General features: G+C 26.8%; 1 pseudogene; it reads left to right on the forward strand.

Moving 5' to 3' along the window:
• Positions 1-12,027, forward strand: part of LOC113116920 (1-phosphatidylinositol 4,5-bisphosphate phosphodiesterase beta-4-like) — a 41,967-nt pseudogene that overhangs the window by 16,705 nt on the left and 13,235 nt on the right.

Consider the following 12,027-nt stretch of genomic DNA (forward strand, 5'->3'; position numbering starts at 1 on the left):
ATAAAATAAATAGTTAGTTAATCATGTTCTGGTCTGGTATGTGTGATATTCTAGTCACACGTGCCATTTATAAATAAAGTAACTATGGTATTTTGGAAGTAAATATTTGTGTTTGTGAAGAAGTTTCATTGTTAGTATGTCAAGAAACGTAATTCCCAAGGTCTAAAACTCCTAGAAAGTGATGTATATTAATGCACTTTATCAAACAGAACAGCTGGAGCACTTCAGGAAGCACATGGAGGCCGGAGAGCCGAGCATCTCCACAAACATGTCTGAAGATGAGAATGAGGAGGAGACGTCCACCGGTGAGCAAGAGTCGTTAAAATGCAAAGCACATGTGTTAATTATTTGCTTGGTTGCAATACATTTTTGCACTGTGTTTAAAACTTGAGCTCTGATCTGTTTCCTTGCATACTAAGAACAAAAGATGGCTTTATCTAACACGTCTTACTTTGCATTCAGGCTATTCATTTTTCAATTAATGCATTCCCATAGTTTTTTTTTTTTTTTTTTTTTTTTTTCATATTATGCTTTATGCATGAAACTATTAAAATGCTTCCAGCACCATATTCTATACATTTGTAAATTGACATATTCATGGTCATTTTCCAGTCTCTCATAAACGTGTTTTTTCATTAACTTGAAACTATGTAAAAAAAACAACAACAACAACAAAAATCTGTTAATTGAAATAAAACAAATGACATGAAAAACTCAAACTCAAAAACATGTACACTTAAATACTTTCATGAAAATTTTTTAATGAAATAAAATTGCTGTAACCTAAATTGAAATAAAGCAAAAAAAAATAAATAAATAAATAAATAAACGTTTTTAGGATTACAAGATTAATAAAAACTATAATATATAATTAATAACTAATAAAAACTAATTAAATAAAATATAATATAGTAATATAGTAAAAAAAAAAATTATGTGCTTTTGCCATTATACATTATATATGTATATATAATGGCAAAAGCACATAAAAACTAACTAAATAAATAAAATTTAAATAACAAAAAATATAAAGATATTATATCTGCAATAAATATTCAAAAACACAGCGAACAAAATTACTAAAACTACAACTAAAATTAAAAATTCTAACTTAATTCTACGAAAATAATTAATTAGAGCAATTGATATTGTAGTAGTATTTATAATATAATAATAACAGTCTCAGATCAGTTGAACAGGATCATTTTGTTGCTGATTGGCTAACATTTGCATTGGTTTATAATCATATATTCTCTCGTGTATTGTTTCTACTCTACATACTAAAGTATTGCATTGGTATCACATTGAGTCTTTTTCTCCAGTAATGCACTGTATGTTTTAACCTGTAGCAGAGCTGCTGAACGAAGCTCATCCCGAGCGGATTCACGGATGTCTGATCACTGAGGAAGAGAGTCGTGAGGAAGAGGCGCTCCGACCCAGAAAGGTCCTTACATCATCACCATTTACACAACTTCACACGTCTGCTGTTTGTTTCTTTTCCATGCAGAGATGGTTTGTAAAAAGCACATACTGCGCGCTGTAGTTTATAGTGAAGCATTTTTGGTGCTTTTATCAGTGCTATTTATCATTTATATTCTATTATAGTTTTTAATTACTTGCTTTTATCGGTGTTCTATTATAGTTTTAAATTTAAATTAATTTTCATACATATTTTCCCTTTTTATTTTTACAGTTTCGTTAAGTTGGTTCTTGTGTTTTTGTCTTTTGTTTAGTATAACCTTTTATAAAACCTTTATTAATATTTATTTTGAATTTAATAATTTTTAGTCACTAAGACACTTAATAGTGACATAAAAACACAATAAAAGTATCTTAAAAGTGGCTTCCAACTGCATGGATTTCATTTTATGCTGCTGATTTATCTATGTTAATATCACTCATAAACCATTATAGTTTTAATTAATATTTTTTATTTTATTTGTATTATTATTTTTACATACAGGTAAACTCCCTTTTTTAAATAAATAAATAATTATATATATATATATATATATATATATATATATATATATATTTTTTTTTTTTTTTTTTAAATACACTCACTTTTTATTAATAATTAGAGTTTTTATTGCAATTTTGAATATTCTTTTTTATTTTTACATTTTTACATTAAAGAGTTAGTCATTTTCTTGCATTTCAGTAATTTTTATTAGTTTCTTATGTTTATATAGTTTTAAGAACTTTTATTTCTGTTTGATTTTTTTTTATATATAAATATTTAAATAATTGAAATATATATTAAAAATACATGTAAATGAAAATACATTTTTTTATATTTTATATATTTTTTATATTTAATTTTATTTTTTAAGTTACACAAATATCTGCATAGTTTTAGTAAAAAACAATAATAATAATTGTTTTTCACAGGGAGAAATTAAGTTGGGTGCGTGATCTGATGCTTTTATCTTTTAAAATAATAATTTCAGTATTTTATATGCTTAAATTAAATTATAAAAGCTTGCCCCGGTTTACTTTATTAAAGTAACTTCTGACAGTTTTTTTTCTTCTTCAAAGATGAAGACAATCATGAGTTGATGTTATTTGGTGCGGAGTGTCATGACTTCACTCGAAGCCTTTTATCATGTTAATGTTCTGAAGAAGCTTTTATATTTCTGCCAGACTTCCTCATTACTGTCTCTTCCTTCTGATGAGGGGGATCTCGCAGACAAACTCGAACTGTGTTGAGATCTGGAGCTTGTTAGCTAAACTAAGAGTGAGAACTGCTCGGACAAACACTGCACATTTCCTAATATCTGCATGATTGTCCTGGTTTCTCAGGCTGGTGAGACGAATGTGGCTGACGAACAAGCGCTGATTCAGTCGTACACGTATGTGGCGGCCACCACTAACATCCACCCCGTATCTGTCCAACATCGTCAACTACGCCCAGGCCGTCAAGTTCAGCGGCTTTGATGAAGCTGAAGGCAAGCCGTTCATTTTGCACTAGAAAGACAATATTTTAGATCTATAACATGCTCGTGCAAACCTATGTGAACACCAGGATTATTGTTAGCAATTATTTATGTAGCATTATAGATTTTCACTTATGAATAGTTTTGATATTATGAATAGTTTGAATATATATATATATATATATATATATATATATATATATATATATATATATATATATATATATATATATATATATATATATATATATATATATATATGAATTTTTATTTATTTATTTTAGTTTTAATAATTTTGTCTTTTTGTCTAAATAGAATGTCTTTTTTTAAATAGAACTATTTTCGTTTTATTTGGGAGTAAAAAAGAAAAAATATATATATTTTGTTTTTGGAGGGGCTTTTGCTCACTATTTCCGGTTTTTAATATTCTGATAATCTTTAAACCAATTTTTTTTGTCATTTTGTTATATGTTTGCGGTCCTTTTATGAGTTTAGTTTTAGATTGCTATATTTAGTCTTTCATCTTTAGTATTTTTATGGATTTTATTCGTTGTATTATATTATTGTTTTTTATTATTAATACTTTATTTTATTTGAACTGTTAGTTTATTTATTTTTCAATAATTGTTTAGTTTATGCTTTTGGGCCATTTCATTAGTTAAATTATATGATACTACTGACTATTTTTTTAGGTTTAATATGCACAAGTGTTGTTAATTTTTGACATTTTTTATATTTGATTTTTAACATTCCTTTTTTTTTTTACTATTTACATTTTTTAATTTTAATTGTTTTATTATACGTACTTTTGTCTTTTTTAATAGTACTATTGTATATGTCATTTTTATTTTTGTAAAAAAAATTATGTGCTTTTGTCTTTGTTTATATATATATATATATATATATATATATATATTATATATATATATATATAATATATATATATTATATATATATATATATATAATATATATATATATATATATATATATATATATATATAATTTAGTATATCTTAATTTTAGTAGATTTAAAAATATATATTTTATTATTATTATTATTATTATTATTATTATTATTATTATTATTGTATTTTTTCTAAACTATATTTCAAAAATATTGCATTAGTTTCATATTCTGTATTTTTTCCCCCTAGTAGTGAGTTGTATGTTTTTAATCTTTTCATGTCCCTCATCTTGTCTGTTTGTCCACAGAAGAAAATATCCACCACCACATGTCTTCCTTTAACGAGTCTGTCGGTTTTGGGATATTTAAGGACAAACGCCATCGAGTTCGTGAAGTATCCTTTGTTTTGCCTGTTGACTCGTGTCTCATACACGTTCTGCCCTTTGAAAGTTCAATGCTGAATTAATGGTTCTCATTTAAACGTGCTCAAAGTATTTATCTTGTGTATTTATCCAGTGGTCCTCGACTAAAAACATGCAAAAAAACATGCAACATCGTGCAAAAGAGTTTGGTAACTATTGTGGAAATGCCTTCCTGGTACTTCTTAATAATTTATTCTGCACTAAAAGTGTCCCATATAACAGCGATTTTATTAATTTTAGCTGTTAAAGCTGTAGTTTGCGTCTGTGTTCCCAGGGGGCGTGTGTGTGCAGCAAATAAGACAGATAGTTGGCTACGGTTTGCAGTATTTTTTTGCAAGTACAGTTTAATGCCTTCTATTCACTGTTGTATGTACAATTTATGAATGAACTCTAGAGGTAATATTATTAAAAAAAAAATAATTAGTGAATTTTTTTTTATTACATTAACGTTATTAAATTTTTTTTTTTATTGGAAAATTAAATATCATATTTGGAGTAAAATATATATAAAAAAATGCATGACAAAGCATTCTTTTTTATTATTTTATTTTTTATTTGTGAACTTATTTAGAATTAATTATTTAATTATTTTTTTAGTAGTGAATAATATAAAAAATATATTCATAAATTTACTTATTTTATTTCATTCAATTTTAATATTTTATTTATTTGAAAATTTAATATCAGACATTTAATACTGAAAGCTAATGTTTTATTTTTTATTTGTGAATTAATTTTTTTATATTAAACTATATTAACATGTTTATTATTTATTTCTTATCAGTAACTATACAATATATGCATATATATTACATTTATTTTATTTTATTTTATTCTGTTTTGATTTTTATTTATTAGCAAAATGATGTTTTAATGTTTAGTAAATTTATTTTTCCATTTGTCTATTTTTTATTATTCAGTGTATTGTTTTTTATAATCTATAATTTAAGTGAATATAAAATTACATGCATATATTTATTACACTTATTTTATTTCAATTATATTTCTATTTATTATCAAACGTAATGTCAGACATTGTATACTAAAACCTAATCTTTTTTAAAGCTTTTTATTTTTATTGCATCTTTTATTTATTAAATTGTATAATTTTATTTTATTATTATTATTATAAATTATAAATACTGATTTGTGTTCAAAGTCTGCAGGACCTTTTATCCTCACCAATTTATTTTCTTCATAATTTTTGATGAAGAAATGCCGTTTTTGATCCCAGTGTCTTTTAATCAGCTGGTGTTTCAGTGATTTCCAGCGGATGCATGAAATCATAGTGTGTGTGTATGTGTGTGTGTGTGTGTGTGTGTGTGTGCGTGTGTGTGTGTGTGTGTGTGTTCAAGTTCCTCCTAACTAAAGTGAAGTCTTCTGAAGCACATGAGAAGAAAAGCGTGCCTGACTGAGGTCTGGAGTTTCTAATGAGAGATCCGTCACATCTCTGCTCTGGTTTGCAGTGTGAAGCAGCAGACCTGCAGATAAAGCTTAGTTTAAAGTGTAGGGAACTCCCCAAAACCTTTCTGTTTAAGTTTCCTTGAATGAGACGCGCAGCTACAACAAACGGCAGATGAGTCGCATCTACCCCAAAGGAGGCCGAGTGGACTCCAGTAATTATATGCCACAGATCTTCTGGAACGCCGGCTGCCAGATGGTAGCACTGAACTTCCAGACCCCAGGTGATGCACACACACACACACACACACACACACACACACACACTCACACATGTTTGTTTTTGTGTAAAGTGTGTTCATCCCAGAGGTGTAATGGTTTTTATTCTGTAGAAACTGTATATTCTATGGTCCTTCACCAACCCTACACCTAACCCTAACCCTCACAGGAAACTTTGTGCATTTTTACTTTCTCAGAAAAACTCATTCTGTATGATTTATAAGTGTTTTGAAAAATGGGGACATGGGGTATGTCCTCATAAGTCACCCTCTCCTTGTAATACCTGTGTCATACCCATGTCATTATACACACACACACACACACACACACACACACAATCATGCACACACACACACACACACACACACACTATCATCTACACACACACTATCACACACACACACACTATCACACATACACACACACACACACACACACACACACACTATCATGTACACACACACTATCACACACACACACACACTATCATGCACACACACACTATCACACACACACACACACACTATCACACACACACACACACACTATCACACACACACACACACACACATACTGTACAATGTTCACTTGAATCTCACAAGAACGTAACAATTAGCAGATTTTCATAATGACTGCATTTTCTATTAAATTCAGTTTCCTCTTAAATTGTTGTTATTGCAATAAAATATATTTGGAGTTATGCTATGGAATGATATTATTATTATTATTATTATTATACAACATTTTTCAGATTTAATTTTATTTAAAGGTAATTACTTTATTCATTAGAAAATTTAAAACCCATTATAATGAAAAATGTTACAATCATAAAATAGTATTTATAAATTTTCATAATGATAAATTAATTTTCCATCATTTTCAGTATTGTAATGCATCTACATCATTTTAATTTATGGTTTTGTATAATACTTTATATTCTTAGTACTGTAATGCAGTCATATTTTTATTATTTTTTATTATAAACTAAAGCAACATTATGTCAGTACAAATAAAGAAAACATACCATGATGTAATACATTTCATTGACATTTATTTATTTATTTTTATTAATATTTGCATTTATGTATACAATTAAATATTCTGTATATTGTGAAAAAAAAAAAAAAAAAACATTACACAAATCAACAAATAGAAACTGCAATATAAAAGTTTGGAATTAGTAAAAATGTTTATGTTTTTAGCCTGCCTGTAATTATTTGATCAAAAATATGGTAAAAACTGTAATATTGTGAAATATTATTGTCGTTTAATAAAATAATTGTGTTTCCACAGTAATGGAAATTGATTGCTCAGCTGTGTCTTTAAATAAAAAGGACTAGAATAGTAATTTTCGTCTTGATTTTGTGGTAAAGTCTGTTCCTCAGTCGATCTGATTCACCTGTTGCTCAAATATTGAGCCGAAATAATCATAAATGTATTACTTTTATTTTATTACAGCAAATTAAACTAAAATGTAAAAATAAAATAAATTAATTTATTACATTTTGTTTTAAAAAGCATGGTAATATAGTAGATTTATTGATTTATTTACTTTTGAGTTTATTTTTAGTTAAATTTATTTTAAATGTTTTGTTTTTTGAATTGATTTTGTTTCTTTTATAGCATTTTTAATAATTCTATTTATTACTAAATTAATTTAAATTAAAATTTTCCTATGAATTGATTTGTTCCAATATTTAAAAAGCATGCATTATAATAATTTCAGAATTTATTTATTTATTTTTTATAAGTGGATTTATTTTATTTTAAGTTTATTTGATTGAGTTGGTTTCATTTTTATTGATTAGATTTATTTTATTATATTGTAGTATTTTATGTATTTGCAAATACAATTTCGGGCATTTAATACTGAACCCTAACTATCAAATATACAAAGTGTCTTCATACTATAGTTAGTCCTGTGTATTTAGTCTGTTCTAAGTCTGTTGTTTCTGTAGATTTGGCGATGCAGCTCAATCAAGGGAAGTTTGAATATAACGGCTCATGCGGGTAAGTTTAAATCATCTAATTATGCTATAAATCTACTAACTAACTTAGAGTTTTGCCTGAAAATGATGCTTTTTGCTTGCTGTTAATCGTGCTTGAAGTATTACATTTTCTGTGCTGGGAAAAAAAAAAAGATGTGGGGAATTTCTAATCTTTTACATCAAATTAAAAATTGAGAACAGTAGACAGGCTGGATGAGGAGCTGATTGGGTTTCTGACAGCTATTGCAATAATGAACCATCATCGGCTCAGAAACAAACCAAATACTCTTCACACAACGATCGCTTGACAATGCATCATGAGTTTCACCCACAGACAAAACAGTGCTCCTTAAAGAGTTTCCTTCATCAGAACACACTTTCAGAACTTCAGCACTTCCGGAAAACTTCTCTTCAAAACTACTTCTTCATTAGAACTAAACTGCAAGAACAACATAACATCAACATCTGACTCACCGTCCATGTTTAACCTGCAGAAAAACATGCTGCTCATTTAATATGCAAAGTATATTTGCTTGGAAATCTAAAAAAAAATAAATAAAAATAAACAGAAAGTTATTTTTTATTTTTTATATTAATATAATTTTTATTATTATTAAATTAGGTTAAAATAAATTATGTATGTAAATATATTAGTTTTTAAAAACATAAGTATTTGAAATAAAAATACATTCAAATAGGAGTAAATAAATACATCTGTTTAAAATAAATACAATAGAATAAATTAACTCCAAATTAAATTAATTTATCATATACTGGAGAGAAAAAAAAATATTTGTAAAATATTATTAATAATAATAATAATAATTATTAATTACATTAGATTTAAATAAATCATGTATGCAAATGCATAGTTTTAAATAAATATGTATATGTAAATATAAACAAAAAATAAATACATTCAAATAGGAGCATATAATTACATGTTTAAAATAAATACAATAATATTTGTAAAATATTAATAATAATAATAATAATTAATTACATTAGATTAAAATAAATCATGTATGCAAATGCATAGTTTTAAATAAATATGTATATGTAAATATAAACAAAAAATAAATACATTCAAATAGGAGCATATAATTACATGTTTAAAATAAATACAATAATATTTGTAAAATATTAATAATAATAATAATAATTAATTACATTAGATTAAAATAAATCATGTATGCAAATGCATAGTTTTAAATAAATATGTATATGTAAATATAAATAAAAAATAAATACATTCAAATAGGAGCATATAATTACATGTGTAAAATAAATACAATCGTTTAAAATAACTGCAAATTAAATTAATTTTTCACATAAAATTAACCATTTTAATAAAAATACATTAAATTTTTATTTATTTTTTAAGAAATAGAGTAAAATAATGTAATGTAATATTTAATGTAGATTATTGATTCTGCTGATGCTGCTGTTTTTTTATTTGATTTATTTTTTGCTGTTTTGAACTGGTTTCTTCTTTAAAGCAGAGGCAGCAGCTGTCAGTGTTAATTTGCTCTCATCGAGTGCTGATGTGTGATCCACGCTGTGAGACACTGTGAAAACTCCAAACATATTAATCAACACATTAATCACGCCAATGCGGCGCTATATCCATTAGCATTGCGTTTAGCGGTGTGAACTGAATATGGGACAGGAGAGACTTCATTAAATGGATCATTGCTTTAAGGTGAGTGTTGATAACAGCTCTGGACTCTCACAGGTTTCTGCTGAAGCCTGATTTCATGCGGCGTCCCGATCGCATGTTCGACCCGTTCTCAGAGACGCCGGTGGACGGAGTGATCGCAGCCACCTGCAGCGTCCAGGTGTGTGTTCACTTTCACACAGTCCCAGCAGCCGTGGACAATCTGAACACATCTGAAAATACTGCTTTACAGGCTCACAAAAGCACAGATTTTTATTTTTTTATTGTCAAAAATGTAATGATTCATTAGTGAATCTGTCTGCATGTTTAATTTTTTTTGTTTATTTATTTATTTATATTTATTTGAATGCATTTCTGTATGTCTTTCTCTTTAAATAATTTATTTGTATTATGTCTTAAAAATAATTTTTAAATGTACTTATTTAAATCTATTTAAATGTACTTAAAAATATTTATTAATTGTCAAAAATTAAATGATTCATTAGTGAATCTGTCTGTATGTTTGTTTGTTTATTTATATTTATTTGAATGCATTTCTGTATGTCTTTCTCTTTAAATAATCTATTTGTATTATGTCTTAAAAATAATTTTTAAATGTACTTATTTAAATCTATTTAAATATACTTAAAAATATTTATTAAATTCTATTCATACAAATCTATTTAAATTATTCTTATATCTTTATATCCGTTTATGTAAAACATTATTATTTTTTATTTATTAGAATATATATTTATTTAATATATTCATGCAAACCAGTTACAATTATTATTATTTTTAAATATATTTAAATGTATTTCTTAATGTGATAGATGGTTGGACAGATAGATAGAAAGAAATAGATAGATTAAAAAATTATATAAATGTGTTTGTATATATTTAACATTTATATCTAAATTATTATTTTTTTTCTATTTAAGATTATTATTTTAATCTTTTATATCTGCTTCTGTGAATATATTTGAATGCATTTAAAATGACTTGTTTGCATGTGTTTATTTGAATCTACAGTATATACGTGTTAATTTAAATGATTAGTTTCAATGTATTTATTGATTGATTTTTGAATCAGTCAACTATCCAATAGTCAGAAACATTTGTGGAAAATTACATTAATTGGTTAAAATGTGTTGGGTATCTTTCTTTAAACTACTGTAAGTGAAAAAAGACCCATTTCTGACTTAATGAGTTAAACTTTATAACATGTTACCTGAATAATAAGACATCTGCTTTAATGCCAGACATTTAAACGAGTCTCTGAGAGGTTTGTCAGCACTATAAGACAATAAAGCATGTTCATATAAAATGTGTCTGTTTTAGGAGATGCTCTGAAAGTGTTTGTGTCTCAGGTGATCTCAGGCCAGTTTCTGTCGGATAAGAAGATCGGCACGTACGTGGAGGTGGACATGTACGGCCTGCCCACGGACACCATCCGGAAAGAGTTTCGCACGAGGATGGTGATGAACAATGGCCTGAATCCCGTCTACAGCGGAGAAGCGTTCGTCTTCAGGAAGGTGATGTCTTTGTCTCGACTCGGTCACGTTCTGCATGTTCTCTTTCCTAAATGTAGCTCAGAATAACAGTGACATAATGACTTCACATCATTATCTAGAAAGTAAAAGACATGCAATTGTATAGTGCACTTTAATTATATCTGCATGAGCTAAATGGAGTAGTTACTATAGAGATCTGCTTTATGAAAGCTGCTGAGCGTCTAATTATCCTTACAATAAAACCTCACTGGTTTTGCACTGAAGTACAGTAGAGTACAGTACAAGTCTGAGCATCTCGGAGAGACTCAAACCATCTTAAAAATTACATTTTCAGCTATAGGAGAATGTCTTGCATGAAATAAAAATAGTCATAAAATAGTTTTGTGTGAGAAACAGATTGTGTATAGTTTGTTTTATGTTTTTGCTTGTTCTTTTCTTGTATCATATACATAAAAAATCTGAATCCAAATGCATTTTTAAAATCTGAACATGACTAATATTTCATGTTTTTTTTTTAAGTCTCTTGTGTTCCATGCCAATAAAAGAATAATAAATCAATATAGAAATAATTATACAATAATGAATAAAGCAAACGTAAATGCAAAAAAATAAAAAAAAATAAAATGCACACAAAAATGTTTAGATGCAAGTTAGGAAAATAGAAATATCAAAAAAAAAAGATTTGTTTATTTATTAAATCAAGATTGTGGCTGATGTTTAAATGAATGAATAAACAAGTTAATAAATAAATGAAAATATCTGATTCTCGAAGCCGATTCTTGTTTCTGAATCAGACGATTTATTATTTTATTTACATTTGGATTAACATATCTTCTAATTAATTGTGGGTTTATAATAAATAAAGCAAACCTAAATTAAAAAATAAAATGCACACAAATGTTAAGGTACAAGCTTTTAAAAATG

The sequence above is a fragment of the Carassius auratus genome, chromosome 17 (assembly GCF_003368295.1).
Source record: "Carassius auratus strain Wakin chromosome 17, ASM336829v1, whole genome shotgun sequence".
NCBI lineage: Eukaryota > Metazoa > Chordata > Actinopteri > Cypriniformes > Cyprinidae > Carassius > Carassius auratus.